This window comes from Pleurodeles waltl, chromosome 7 (assembly GCF_031143425.1).
Source record: "Pleurodeles waltl isolate 20211129_DDA chromosome 7, aPleWal1.hap1.20221129, whole genome shotgun sequence".
NCBI lineage: Eukaryota > Metazoa > Chordata > Amphibia > Caudata > Salamandridae > Pleurodeles > Pleurodeles waltl.
In genome coordinates, this window is record NC_090446.1 from 1,315,739,043 (window position 1) to 1,315,753,440 (window position 14,398).

The window sequence follows — 14,398 nt, forward strand, 5'->3', positions numbered from 1 at the left end:
CCATAGCGAAGGAGCTGCCCCTGCTCTTAGGGTTTCATTTATGAGGCTCGTGACGCAGGGTGGCACAGCAAGTGCCTTGCTCCTCCACCCTGCGCCACCTGGAAAGGGCAGAAATGTGCTGTATCTGGCACACATATTGCTGCCTAGCACCATTTCAGGCACGCTTGCACCATGGTAAAAGGGTGCCTGCACAGCGGGGGATGATCTTCCTGCAAACAAACAATCACAAGAGAGGATATTTCTCCTTGTTGTGTCACTTTACGCCACCCTTGAGGTGGCATAGGAATCTGACGCATTCCCAGACTTGTAAATCTGGGAATGCGTCAGAATACTTCGGGTTCCATAGGTGTTGCATGGGAGCACCCCAAGCAACACCATTGGAATGCCCCTTTCACACAGTTTTATGTGTGAAAGGGGTTCATATTTACAAGGTCATAAAAAGCCATGCAAGGTGGCTTTGCGTGGCCTTGTAGAAATGAGCTGGCACATTGTGCCACTGGAGAATTAAAAAAATTACGCTCCGTGGCACAGTGTGCCACTAGGGCCTTGTAAATGAGACCCTTAGTTTTACTTGAACTTACGGCAGATTTTGACACGATTAGTCACTCCAGATTGCTCTCTCCCTCTCTTTTTGATATTCATTTCAGAGTTAAAGACATAACAGTCCAATGGTTTCCTTCTTCCTCTTAAAATGCACCCAGATTGTGAAAATTGACAGCAGTGTCTTCAACCCAGCACCTATAATGTGTGGGGCTCCACTAGGATCCATTCTGTCTCATACCCTTTTAAAATTATATTTAAAGTCACTTGGTGAAATCTGCAGACTAATAAGTGCCTCTATGCAGATGGAACACTCATTTTCTAAAAGAACATTACATTATCAGACATCTTCATCATTAGATGGTCCTACTTAACATCCAAATGTGGATGAAAGGGACCTTTCTTGCCTCTATCAATATTTCATACTATTCTTTCCAAAGCACAAAAACAATGTGATACAGATTTGCTGCAACACTCAAACCTAACAAATTTCACTCCTACCTTCCTGTAGACAGTCCCCTACCTTGGAATAATGGTAGGCTCTTCTCTAACCATGGTGCCACATGTAAATAAGATTCACAAAACCTCACATTTCCATATTTAGATGCTTAAAACTGTGGACCCCCACTTTATCAGTATTGGCATCTTAGGACCCCCCGTGAGTCATTACTGAAAGCTGGGTACGTAATCTGTTCATATTATTATATTTTCTGAACAGCCGTGGACCCCCTGAGGAGGCTTCGCGGACCCCAGGTGTCCCCAAACCACATGTTGGGAACCACTGGCTTAAAAGATAAAGCCTATTTTGGAAGTCTGAGAAGTGACAAATGCAGTGTACGCTGAAATTATTTTTCCTGTGGTCTGGAACCTGGTTCTGTCAGGAGTTTCCCATTATGCTTCTAATGCCTCTCAAAGATATTCTACATGCCACTGTCAGATTGTTACCCTCTTCTAGGAAATTTAACGACATCTCCCCAATGGTTATTGCATTGTATTGGCTTCCCAGTGTGCTCAGAATCTGGTTCAAGGTAGGCTGCCTAGCCTCCAACGTAATCAACTTAAAAACTCCATCTTATTTGACAAAGGCACTACGAAGTTTAGAAGCTAAGCCATCCTTCTTCTCTGAACCTTGCATGCCCTCCATCAGTCATTTTCAAGAGCGGCCTTCCATTGTCTATTAAGGGTTTTGTCTATTCAGTCTGTATCTGTCCCAAAACACTTATTATACCATAGGGTTGGTGAGCTGTCCTCTGATTTTACTCTTCAAAACTGATCAATGTTCATTAATGAATTATTATCTTCATGTATTCTTTCCATCCCTACCTTCTCCTCCTCACCCTTTTCTTCTCTACCCTATTTATGTTTCTCTCCTCCAGTCCAATAGCCCTTCCGGTGTTCCTTGTTTCCCTTTCACATCCTCTGCTCTCCATGGCTTCCACTTCTGCTTCCCCTCTGAGTGCATTCCTCCCCCATCGATCTGTCTCCAACCTACTCTCTCCACTATTCCTTCCCCTGCTCGACACACTCCCCCTTATGTCTAATGCACTAATACCAGCTTTCTGTAAGACCGTGAGTCTCATTTATTGTAACTTGTAAATTTAATCTATTCCTTTAGAGAGTATGCCCTGTATAAATTGGGCTCAGGCAAAATTTTCATTATGCTGTTATAATTATCATACTTTCGGTAATTTCACATTTTACTCTTGTTATGGGAATTTCAGGAAATAACACCATTACACCACACTGCATAATTACGTGTTGTTTTACTGTGAGCACGCAGGAACAATGCGAAAACAAAGCTGTTGTTTGTGATATTTTTTGTGCATTTTTATAGTACGAAATGCCTCCTTGCATGCAAAGTAGACACAAGATGCATTTCGCTCTAAAATACAGCAGCAAATTCCAATTTTGCATTTTTCACAATTAAATGTAATTGTGCATACATCTGATGACATTTCACTTAACTACACAAAAGCAAATTCAGCAAATTTGGAATTTTTCTTTATAACCATTAAATAAAGAAATGTATACGAATATGTAGAATGTATTTGGATATTGGCGCAAATATTGAAAACATGTTTGCATACTTGAGTAATATACAGACGAGGTAGCAGATGTGTAGCACCATTCAATGTTTATTTTCATACAAAGGAAATCCTTTACTGTCACTGCACACGTACCTAATCTGAGATTGCTAGGGGCACACACTCCTGCTTGCTCTTTACCACGTTTTCATACGTTGTCATTTCTGATTCCACTGCTTGCTTTTCCAGCACTGTTTTGTGTTAGGATCTCCATGAGAGTGCATGTGTTTTTGAGCTGTTTCTCATGTGTACTTCTCCCCTCATGCATTCCAGGATGCTATCAAACATCGGTGTGCTTCTCGCCTCCTCCCCATTGACCTTGCCCACGTGCTTCACTGCATTGCTTGCCTCAGCAGTGTCCTCTATGTTGTTTTCTTCCTCCACTCTTGCCCTCTGTGATATTTTTCCTATCACCCATGTACCTTCAGTGCAAGCCCCTCCTGCCCTCATCCATGGTGCATCGCATCCCCTTCACTCGTATTGGTTCAGTATCTCCCACCCCTCATCCGTGTTGTTCAACCAAGCCCACTTTAAAAAAATTAAAAAGCGGTTTTGCGTTAGGAGCGAGGAAGTGCTTTCACTGCTGCAGCGGTTCCAAAGCCTGTAGCGCCACCAACCGCAGCAGCTAAGAGTAGCCACTTGTGCAGGCAAGAATGATCGTGGGTGCAGCAGCCGTATAGAGCTGTGTGCTGCCAGAGTCCCTGTCCTGCAGGTTGCGGTGCCTGTTAGACTTTACAGAGCCCCATGAATAGAGGGAGCAAAGTGTGCAACGGAACTCTGCAGACCTCTAAGCATAGTACAAAGAGCTCTGGCCCCGTTAATAACAGGCTGGAAATACCAGCTGAAACACTCCCACTGCAGGAGTTTGTACTCTAGCACATATTACTATATACAAATATTATCATTAGTTTATATCTGTAGATGGTCAAAAGATGTGCTTACATTTGCGGGTGCTGCTGACTGTACAGTGGTACACACTTAAACCTGGTGTGCTTGAGGTTTTAAATGGACGACTAATTGTAGGTGTGCTGCTTAATCAGGTTCCATGTAAATGGATATCAACCTGTTTTGCTGTGGCTATCACCAGTAGTGACAAAATGACAAGAAGGGTAGCAGTACATGGTGATACACATAACATTCAAAGGCATAATCCCTAAATACATAAATGTCAGATTGAAGAAGTACAAGGGATTTCCAGGTAAACAGTTTTAAAGTCTAATCTGAGGCTTGCAATGATCTTTTTACTTCTCACACGAACCTTAAAGTCACCCTCACCTCATTTTACCTCTACCAATTACCTCTACCAAGCCCTGAACCCTAATGTCACCCTCACCTTCCTTTATCTCTACCTATCCCTGAACCCTTAAGAGACCCTCATCTGACTGAAACCTCAAGTCAGCCTCACATATTTTTTCCTCTACCCAACCGTGAGCCCTCAAGTCACTCTCACCTCCCTTTACATCTACCAACTCCTGAGCCTTCAAATCACCCTCGCCTTATTTTACCTCTACCCACACATAAACCATACATAAAGTGAGGCCACTATCCCTTTACCTCTACCCACACCTGAACTTTAAAGTGACCCTTACCTCACTTTACCTCTGCTGAGCCCTCAAATCACCCTCAGCTCCTTTTACCTCTACCCTCACCTAAACCATAAAGTCAGCCTAATATCCCATTACCTCTTCCCACCCCTAAAACCTTGTGACCCTCAACTCCCTTTATCTCTGCCTACAGCTTAACCCTAAATTCACTCTGACCTCCCTTTTACTGCTCCCAACCCCAAACTCTAAAATCACTCTGACCTCCCTCTCCCAACCCTAGCACCCTAAAATCATCCTTGCCTTCCCTTACCTCTATCTACCTGAGACCTCGTCACCCTCAAGAGTCACCCTCATCTCCCTTTACCTTTGAGCACCTCAGAACTCCTATGTCACCCTCACATCACTTTACCTCTACGCACCCCTGAAATCTAAAGTCACTTTCACCTCCCTCTACCCACCCCTGAACCCTCATCACCCTCATCTCACTTTACCTCTATCCACCCCTGAGCTCTAAATACACTCATACCTCCTTTGACCTCTACCCACCACTTCTCCTAAAGTCATTCTCACCAACCATTAACTCTACTCTCCCCAAAACCTTCAAGTCACGCTCACCTTCTTTACCCGTCAGTGTTCAAGGCTGTGCCAATCACCTGAATTCCAGGTGGTTCCGATGGGCCGATGCTGGACCCCCGCTCTGCCCAAGCACTAACCTTACAGTTAGAAGAGAGACTCTGCACTGGTGTTAGTACCTGAGGGGAAGTGGGGTGAATGGGATTGACAAGGGAGAAAGATGCTGCAGATGGATCATTTTCAACTGGTCACTGTGCTTCCGCTTCAGCCCTGAAAACTGCTAAGCTGCTTGTGCTCTCCAGAATGTTGTATAGCTACTGCACAGGGTATCTGTCAATGGAAAATAAACAATTATTTCTGTGTTCATGTGAAAGTGCACATATTACAAATTATCTTAGAGTTGCTCTGTAGCCTATCACAAAACACACAGGATAATGAATAGGAACTGGTCTAAAAGGACGCTGTCAGGCGGGCAGGTTAAACAACCTACGAACGGCAACACACGAATTGTCAGTTCCAGTTCCTGACAGGTGATTCTAAGGAGCCTTTCCGACTACCGGGGATGGGCGACCTTTTTTGACATAGCATAAACATACTAAGTAAGTGACTGTTTTTGCTTTTATTCCCCTAGTTGGGCTCATAGTTAAAATCATTTTTGGAGAAGTTATAATTCTTGTTGGTCCTGATGAAGCGTCATTGGATCCGGCTGGACCACCAGACGCGAAACATGTAGACCTGACCAGAGGCACCATAAAAGGCTCTATCCTCTTGTGTTATTGTTGGGAGTATGTGAGCATTACAACTCATTTCTAGACTCCCTCCTTCGGTTTTTAATCTTGGTCTCCATCTTATCAATTGTATTAAAATTTATTTAAATATAATTTATAATTTATATCTTTTGATGGATAACCAATTTTAATATTTCTATACTCTCCTTCATTGTTTGAAACTTCACCGCTTTGAACAAATACGGTTAAGAGCCCCCTCTTCGGGGAGCCCGTTAGGCATTGCAGCACCGGCCTAACGAGGAGCTGTCCCGATGATGAAGCCAGCCATCCAATGTGATGCTTGAGGGTTCTTGCTCCTGTCAATATTAGGCCCTTCATAGCCCTAATTATTGGAACAGTGTACCTTTAATTTCTATCCACTTCATTAGGGAGACTGTACACTGGACCATTAACCTCCCGGTCCCCCTTCTTTTGTTTCTTAATGAATAGGAACTACACCCTTTTCTTCTCAAGGTTCACATTCATGGAAGATTCATGGAACAATGCAACATTCATTGAGCAGTGCCAGGAATTATAACGAGCGGTTGAGCTGTCCGCTTTTACACCAAACACTCTCCTGAGTTATGAATCATTGAACAAGGGAACGAGGGTTAACATTATGACATTATTACAATCAGAACACTAGCCCTTCGTTTAAATATATTGACTAGTATTAATCCTAACAACTGGTATTAGTTGTGTGTGAGTTAAATGTCTCAAATGTCAAAAGTTCACAGGTTTTAAATCACAGTGCGTTGTCTTTCACACTGTGTGCAACATGCCAAATGCCAAACTATTTGTTTACACATGCTAGTCTCTGTTTTGCAATGTGTATCACTAACTATAGCGATTATAATGCCAGCAAATAAGGCCTTTCTCTGTAAATGTGAGTCTCTGTAGCACTAGTGATGGCTATCATGGGCGCGATGCACCGCTCTCTGTGTTTGCATCAAACTCTATTCATGTCTTTGTTGTTCTTTGTCTGTTCTTCTGCAGGAAGCAGAAGACTGCGAAGTTTAGAGTCCGAAGACGCTGGTCATTGGGAGGAGGTGCTCCTGTTGAGGAGTCATAGCAGGAATCTTTGGGAGCCAGGAGCAGGTAAGTGGAGGAGATGCAACAAGTCCCAGCGCCGTCTCGTGTGGGAGTGGTTTTTATAACAGCTTGCTTACAAAGCTGCCTGAAGCACATACGGCTGTTGGAGCATTCGCCCGAGCAGCTGGGTGTGGCTGGGGGTGACCGGTATAACACATTTTTTAAGCACTTCTGTGCACCACATGGAAACTAGCTCATTTCTAAAGCGTCTAAGGTTCTGTATTGCAGCTGTACCAGTGCTTAATTGGTAACTAAAAACGTGCCGGTGCTTAAAGTCCTCTGCTTAAACATGCGGCTGCTGCAATTAAATGTGGGAACAGGGAATACTGAGGCGGCATAATCCTGAAGCCATCTCGGGCCTCTTCAAAGCATTTAAAGCCCTTCAATGCATGTAGAGCCCTGCCCTGCTTTTTCAGCTCACTCTTGCAGCTTTCTGCTTTCTCCCTTTGTGACGCTTTTTCGTTTTTCCCTTCCTCCATCTTTCCCATATGTGTCTTTTGCTCGCAGCAAATGCTTGAGGCAGAAGAATAAGCACCGGCCCTCAAAAATAAGTGCAGGTGCTTATCACCGGAAACAACAAGCACATATTAAGCACTAAGTTCTACCACTGCAACCAGGGATTTCTACATAAAAAGTGAAACAGTGAACTCAAGAGTACATTATAAGCCTACCACTGCCACCAGGGATGTTATGGTAATGAGGTGTATATATGCAGATGTAATAATTTTTTCAGTGAAGCACTTCATAAACCCTGGGAGAGGGGGCACTCTTTTAAATGAAAATGGCTCAGTTACTCCAGGGATCTTAGCGCACGAGTTGCACATTATAGAGATATGCTGTAGCGAGTGCTGAAACCCTGACATTACCTTTATCCACCCCTGTACTTTCAAGTTGCATTTAGTAGTCAACCTCACCTCCTTCTACCTATACCTGTCCGTGAACCATCAAGTCACCATCACCTCCCTTTATCCCCACCCATTTGTTCCTCTAAAGTCAACCTCATTAACCTTCACCTCTACCCACCCTTGAGCCCTCAAGTCACTGTCACCTTTCTGTGACAGTACCAGCCTATGAACCCCCAAGTCTCAGCTCCAATTCACTGTAGCCGACCTGAACCCTAAAGTCTGCCTAACATCTCTATACCTCCACCAAAATATCAGCCCTCAAGACACCCTCACGTCCTTTTACCTCTACCAACCCCTGATTCCTAAAGGCACTCTCAGCTCCTTTTACCGCTACCTACTCTATCCTAAAGTCACCCTCAACCCCTTTACCTCGACACCCGAACCCTAAAGTCGATCTCACCTCAGTTGCGCTCTACCCACCCTCGAACCTTCAAGTCACCCTCAGCTTCCTTTACCTCTATCTGCCCTGACCCCTAAATTCATTTTTACCTCCCTTTACCTCTACTTAACCCTAAACTCAAAAAATCACTCTTACCTCCCTCTACAGACCCTAAACCCTACGTTCATCCTTGCCTCTCCACACCTCTACGTAGCCGAGCCCTCAAGTCAGCCTCAAGTGTCACCCTCACCTCCCTTTACCTCTGAGCACCCCTGAACCCTCAAGTCCCCATCAGCTCATTTTACCTCTACCCACCCCTAAGCAATAAAGTCAGCCTAACATCTCTTTACTTCTACCAATCCCTGAAACCTAAAGTACCTTACCTCTACCAACCCCTCAACCCTGAAGTCACCCTCCCTTTACCTCCTTTACCTCCCTTCACCCCTGAACCCTAAAGTCACCCTCACCATTCTTTAGCTCTACCTACCGTAAAATCTCAAGCCACCCTCACCTCCCTTTACTTTACCCTACGCCAAATCCTAAACTCACTCTTACATCTCTCTACCCACTTCTGAACCTCATCCTTACCTCCATTAGTGTCTGCCAACCTATGAGCCCTTAAGTGAACCTCACCAGTCACCCTCACCTCCCTTTACCTCTGATCACCCCCGAATTACATCTTCCAACCTCGAGCACTCAAGCTACCTGCACCTCCCATTATATTTACCCACCCATGAGCCCCCAGGTCACTCTCACCTCCAGTTACTTCTACTTATCACAGAGCCCTCACATATTCTCACCCCCATTAAATCTACCCTCACCATCCTTTACCTCTACTTTCCACTGAGTCACTCTCATCTCCCTTTACCACTAACCACCCCTGAGCCCTCATGTTACCCTAGTCTCGATTTACTACCCACCCATCTGCCTTCAAGTCACCCTCATCTCCCTTCATCTCATCCCACTCCTTAGCCCTCAAGTCAGCCTCACCTCCCTTCACCTTTACCCACCCCTGAACACTAAAGTCACTGTAGCCTTTCACTTTCACTCATCCCTGAACCCTAAAATCACTCATACCTCCAATTTCCTCTACCCGCCCCTGCTCTTAAAGTCAACCTCACCAACTTTGACTCTACCCTTCCCAAAAACTTGTCACACTCACCTCCCTTTAACTCTATCCACCTGTAACCCTTCATTGCCATCAGCAGTTCCTCACCTCCCTTTATGTATACCCACCCCTGAACCATCAAGCCACCCTCACCTTCTTTTTTCCACCACCCACTCTGTCCTCTTAAGTCAGCCTAACAAACCTTTTCCTCTACTGACCACCCTTGAACCGTCAAGTCATCCTCACCTCTCTTTAACCATTCCCGCCCCTGAAGACACTCTCAGTTTTCTTTGCCTCTGTCCACCCCAGAACCCTAAAGTCACCCTAACATTTAAACCTATCCCTGAGCTCTCAACTTATTCTCACCTCCCATTAACTTTAGACTCACCTTCCATTACCTCTACCCCCCCCTCAGCCCTCATATCACCATCATATCCCTTTACCCCTAGCCACCTTGAGATTTCACATCACCCTTATCTCCATTTACTACCCAACCCTTAGCCTTTAAGTCATCCTTACCACCCTTCATGTCTACCCACCCATGAGCCCTCATTTCACCCTCATCTCCCTTCAATTCTACCCACCCCTGAACCCTTAAGTCTCCCTCATTTTCCTTAACCTCCACTTACCCTTGAACCCTTTTAGAAATGGGGTCTTTGGTTGGCAGTCAGGTTACCCCCTGTCCAAGCAAGGACCCTCACTCTAGTCAGGGTAAAAAAGAATCACCCTGAGCTAACCCCCGCTCACCTCCTTGATAGCTTGGAACGAGCAGGCAGACTTAACTTCAGAGTGCTAGGTGTAGAGTATTTGTACCAACACACACAGTAACTTAATGAAAACACTACAAAATGATACAAGACAGGTTTAGAAAAATAGAAAATTGGTATCTAAACAAAACAAGACCAAAACAACAATAATCCAACATAGACAAGTCAAGTTATTAATTAAAAAGCAAAAAGAGTCTTAAATCCTTGAGGAAACAATGCTAACACTGTTAGCGTTGAAAAGTACCTCGGTAACGTCAAAATAACACGCATGGGCGAGTGTGCATAGAAAAAGGTTAGCAGTGTGTCAATTTCTCACCCGCAAGCGAGGTCGTGAGTCGTTTCTCCTTCTTTGGTCCGATCGGCATTCGTCGTTTCTTTCCCCGCAGGAGAGAGATGCGTCGATCCGGACAAAACAGCTCGGGTTTGGGCAGGCTTATGTTGTTTTTCCATGCCCTGTGATGTTGCATCATTGCAGCCTCCGTCAGCTATGTCGTGTGTCGTTTCTCCAGCTGCGTGCATCGGTTTCCCAGACGCACTGCAGGGGGAGCGCCGATTTCAGCCGCGAAGCCGGCGGCACGTCATTTTTCAGCCGCACTGAGAAGGTTGCGTCAGAAATTACCCCGCACGGTGGTCTGTGAATGGATTTCCACCCTTTGTCTGCCAGCGTCACCTTTCAAGGCTCCAGGAACTGGAGAGGGCACTATTTGGCAGGGCAGGAGTCTCACAGAGAGTCCTGATGCTGTCTGGGGAAGTCTTTGATGGCCTTGAGACTTCAACAACAGGAGGCAAGCTCAGTTTCAAGCCCTTGGAGAGATCTTCACAAGCAGGAATGCACAACAAAGTCCAGTCTTTGTCCCCTTTCACAGTCAGAAGCTGCACTTTACCATTGCTGACCACTGCTAAGATGCAAGTACTCTCTGTGTTGGTTGGATTGGTGACTGGCTTTTCCATGATTGGCATATTTGGTTTACCAGTTAGTCCCGAGTAAGTTGCACTAGAGATGTCCTATGCCTGTAAATCAAATGCTACTAGTAGGCCTGCAGCACTGTCACCCACATTAGTAGCCCTGTAAACATGTCTCAGACCTGCCACTGCAGTGTCTGTGTGTGATCAGTTTTTGAACTACCAATTCGACCTGGCAAAAGTACCCACTTGCCAGGCCTAAACATTCCCTTTAACTACATGTAAGTCACTCCTAAGGTAAGCCCTAGGTATCCCCATGGGCAGGGTGCAGTGTGTTTAAAACATAGGACATGTACTGGTGTGTTTCACATGTTCTGGTAGTGAAATACTGCCAAATTTGTTTTTCACTATTGCAAGGCCTATCTCTCTCATAGGTTAATATGGGGAATGCCTTTAAATATCTTTTGAGTGCAGTTTTTTACTGGGAGCGGATACAGATATGGAGTTTGGGGTCTAAGACCTGATGAAGGTTTATATGAAAATTGTATATGTTTTAATAATCTCTCCTTATTATAGTTATGACCATAATTCAGGCCAACTTTACATCCTTATTACACTATGACAGTTTGAACACTTTTGGGTGACCCATCTAGTTTGATTCTCCTCTGTGGCTGGCTTGTGTATTTTTTGGGGGAATTGTGTAAGCCAGCCAGCAACTCATATGGTGAGAGGTGAAAGTGGTATTTCATTGGAATTAGAATGGCAGATTTAAATTAGGATGCTAAATGGCAACATTTTAATTTTTGGATGCAGACAGAGGTAGAAGGTAAATGGAAGTGCTTTAGTTATATGCAGGGCCACTGGCCACAGAGTTGACCAGTTTATGTGGCGAGAAAAGTAGAGTTATGAATTTACAATGACAATAGCTCTAACTCAAGCAAATGTGAGACCTACCGCTTTGCAAATGCTTATTTCTCTCTACATGCCTTCTCTCAAGGAGCAGCTTTGAAGCTGTTTTTGAAGTCTCTGGCTCAGCGAGCGGGGTTTCTGACAGTACGCAGATAAGTGAGAAATATTTTGTACTTATTTTTGTAAGGATGCGGTGCTGTTGAGTCACTGAGAGTATTTTTTTGTTTGCTTCCAGTTTTTATTTTTACTATCTCCTAAATCAAATCCTTGTCTCTTTAAGTAAGGGGTGTTTGTTTTTCCTTGTGACATTTAACATTGCCTAATAACCTATTCAGAAAAGAAAAGATTTTCTGAAACTGATTTCAGGAGTGCAATATGAGAGTAGTCATCATGGACTTGTGTGCTTTGGATTTTAATTTTGTGCATGGTCTGTATGAGCTTTGTAGTACACAGGGCTTGCATTACACTAGTATCACAAAAGGTTTGACGGAGGATTTATTGAGCTTCTTTGTGTTGTGATTGTATTACCGCATTTGTGTGCACATCAGCGAGGAAGGCTATATAGGAACTAAACGAGGTGCATAAGAGAAGCAATTGTTTTCATTAGACTGCACCTCATATGATAGGTAATTTCCTGTAACACACCCTAATCTAAGTTATCTTATAGAGCAGTTATAGTGGAGACCATAATTGTTGTAATCCTTTCTCTTTACAGGTCTTCTTCCTTGAAGTTCCTTTTCCCACTACTCTTTCCCTCAAACAATCACTTCAAGCTTCTGTGCCTATATGGTATTCAGAATTGGGGGTACTGAGGGGTGGATCTAATTTGAGCATCATGCCGATCCCAAGGAGCTCGTACGCATACATAAAAAGATCTTGACAAAGATGGTTTGAGTGTTTAAGGGTGGGTAGAGGTAAAAGGAGGTGAAGGTGACTTAAGGTTTCAGACTTGGGTAGAGTTAAGGGATGTGAGGATGACTGGAGGGTTCAGGGGTGCTCAGAGTTAAATGGAGATGATGGTGTCCCTTGAGGATGACTTGCAGGCTTGGGAGTAGGTAGAAGTAAAAGGAGACCAGGAAGAATTTAGGATTTAAGGTTTCCTAAAGGAAGGTGTTAGAAATGGGGTCTCTGGTTAGCACTCTGCCCAAGCAGGGACCCTCACTCTAGTCAGGGTAGGGAGACACTCAGCTAGGATAACCCCTGCTCACCTCATTGGGAGCTTGGCACAAGCAGTCAGGCTTATCTCAGAGGCAATGTGGAAAGTATTTGAACAAACACATACAGTAACTCTGTGAAAACACCACAAAAACAGTCAATATTTATCTGAGTAAATCAAGATTAAAAGGACAAAATTACAAAATGCACAGGCAAAGTTATGAATTTTCAAAATTAAACTTGAATGTAGCGAAAAGAAACACAAATGCTTCAATTTGGTGTTATCGTGGCATTGTGATGGAATCATTCCCAAAAAAACGACGCCAATGGTGCTGGTCATGGAGTCGTAGGGACCCCCGGGTATAGTACCTTTTGAAAGTGAGGAAGCCAGTACACGGAGTTGGGGAAGCAAGGCATCGCTGGATCTGGTGTGGCATCGGTTCCGGTGCTACAGAGCAGTGAAGTGGAGGTGTCGGTGTCAAGCATCAGGTCCTTGCTGCGGAACAATGAACATGAGGCTGCGTCGTGCGAAGCGTTGGCTCCTTATGCGCCGGCGGGATCGAGGTCCAGCGGGTGAAGACACAGTGGGGCAACCTCACAGGGCTGCCATAACACCACAGGGCTGCAGGTGCTGTAGCGGATTCAGGTGTCACGGACATTGGTGACACAGCACTCGAGACTCACAAAGTCACAGGACGTCAGCGGTGATGTGGAGGCGTCAGGCCTGCACGGCTTTAGTTGTAGGCAGTGCCTCGGGGTCAGGCAGCGGCATCAGTCCAGGCAGCAGCTGGCATCAGTGCACTTGGTTCTCATTCACCTTTCATTCCCAAGGGCCCAAAAACTGGAATAGGCACCAGCTAGTGAGTTAGGATCCACAGCAAGTGAACCCAGAGGCTGTTAGGTGAAGTCTTTGCTGTCCCTGAGACTTCTTAACAAGCCCTTGGAGAAACTTTGCAAGCAGGGTACACCGCAAAGTCCAGTCTTTGTCCTCTCTAAGGCAGAAGCAATAACTGCAGGCCAACCCAGCAAAGCACACACAGCAAAGGGACAGTACTCCTCCTCCAGCTCTTCAGCTCCTCTCCTTGACAGAGGTTTCTCTTGATCCAGAAGTGTTCTAAAAGTCTGGGGTTTTGGGTCCACTACTTATACCCATGTCTGCCTTTGAAGTAGGCAAACATCAAAGGAAAGTCTCTTTTGTTTACAAGATCCTGTCTTGCCCAGGCCTGGCCACAGACAAACACCAGGGGGTCGGAGACTGCATTGTGTGAGGACAGGCACCACCCTTTCAGGTGCAGGTGTCAGCTCCTCCCGCCCACCTCTAGCCCAAGAGACTCATCAGGATATACAGGACACTCCCCAGCTCCCTTTGTGTCACTGTCTAGAGGAAATTCACAAACAGACCAACTGTCAGTCTGACCCAGATGTGGATTCCAAAAGAAGGCAGAGGCACAGAATGGTTAAGCAATAAAATGCCCACTTTCTAAAAGTGTGTATTTTCAAACTGAAAATCAACAAGCCAACTTTACCAAAAGATGTACTTTTAAATTGTTAAAGAAATGTTTGACATTAGACTGTAATGCTCAAAACGGCCTTTGGAGAGCACCATAACAAAAATATCACTTGTATAAAACATGGTCATGTAACCATATTGTTAGTTTCTAGAGGGCATAAC

General features: G+C 44.8%; 1 protein-coding gene across 4 annotated transcripts in view; it reads left to right on the forward strand.

Moving 5' to 3' along the window:
* LOC138246238 (sulfotransferase 2B1-like) overlaps positions 1 to 14,398 on the forward strand; it is a 361,323-nt gene that overhangs the window by 132,017 nt on the left and 214,908 nt on the right. For all 4 annotated transcript variants that reach the window (XM_069200642.1, XM_069200640.1, XM_069200639.1 and 1 more), the window contains one exon: positions 6,505 to 6,606. The gene's annotated coding sequence lies outside the window, so the exon portion shown is untranslated. The remainder of the gene's footprint in view (positions 1 to 6,504; positions 6,607 to 14,398) is intronic.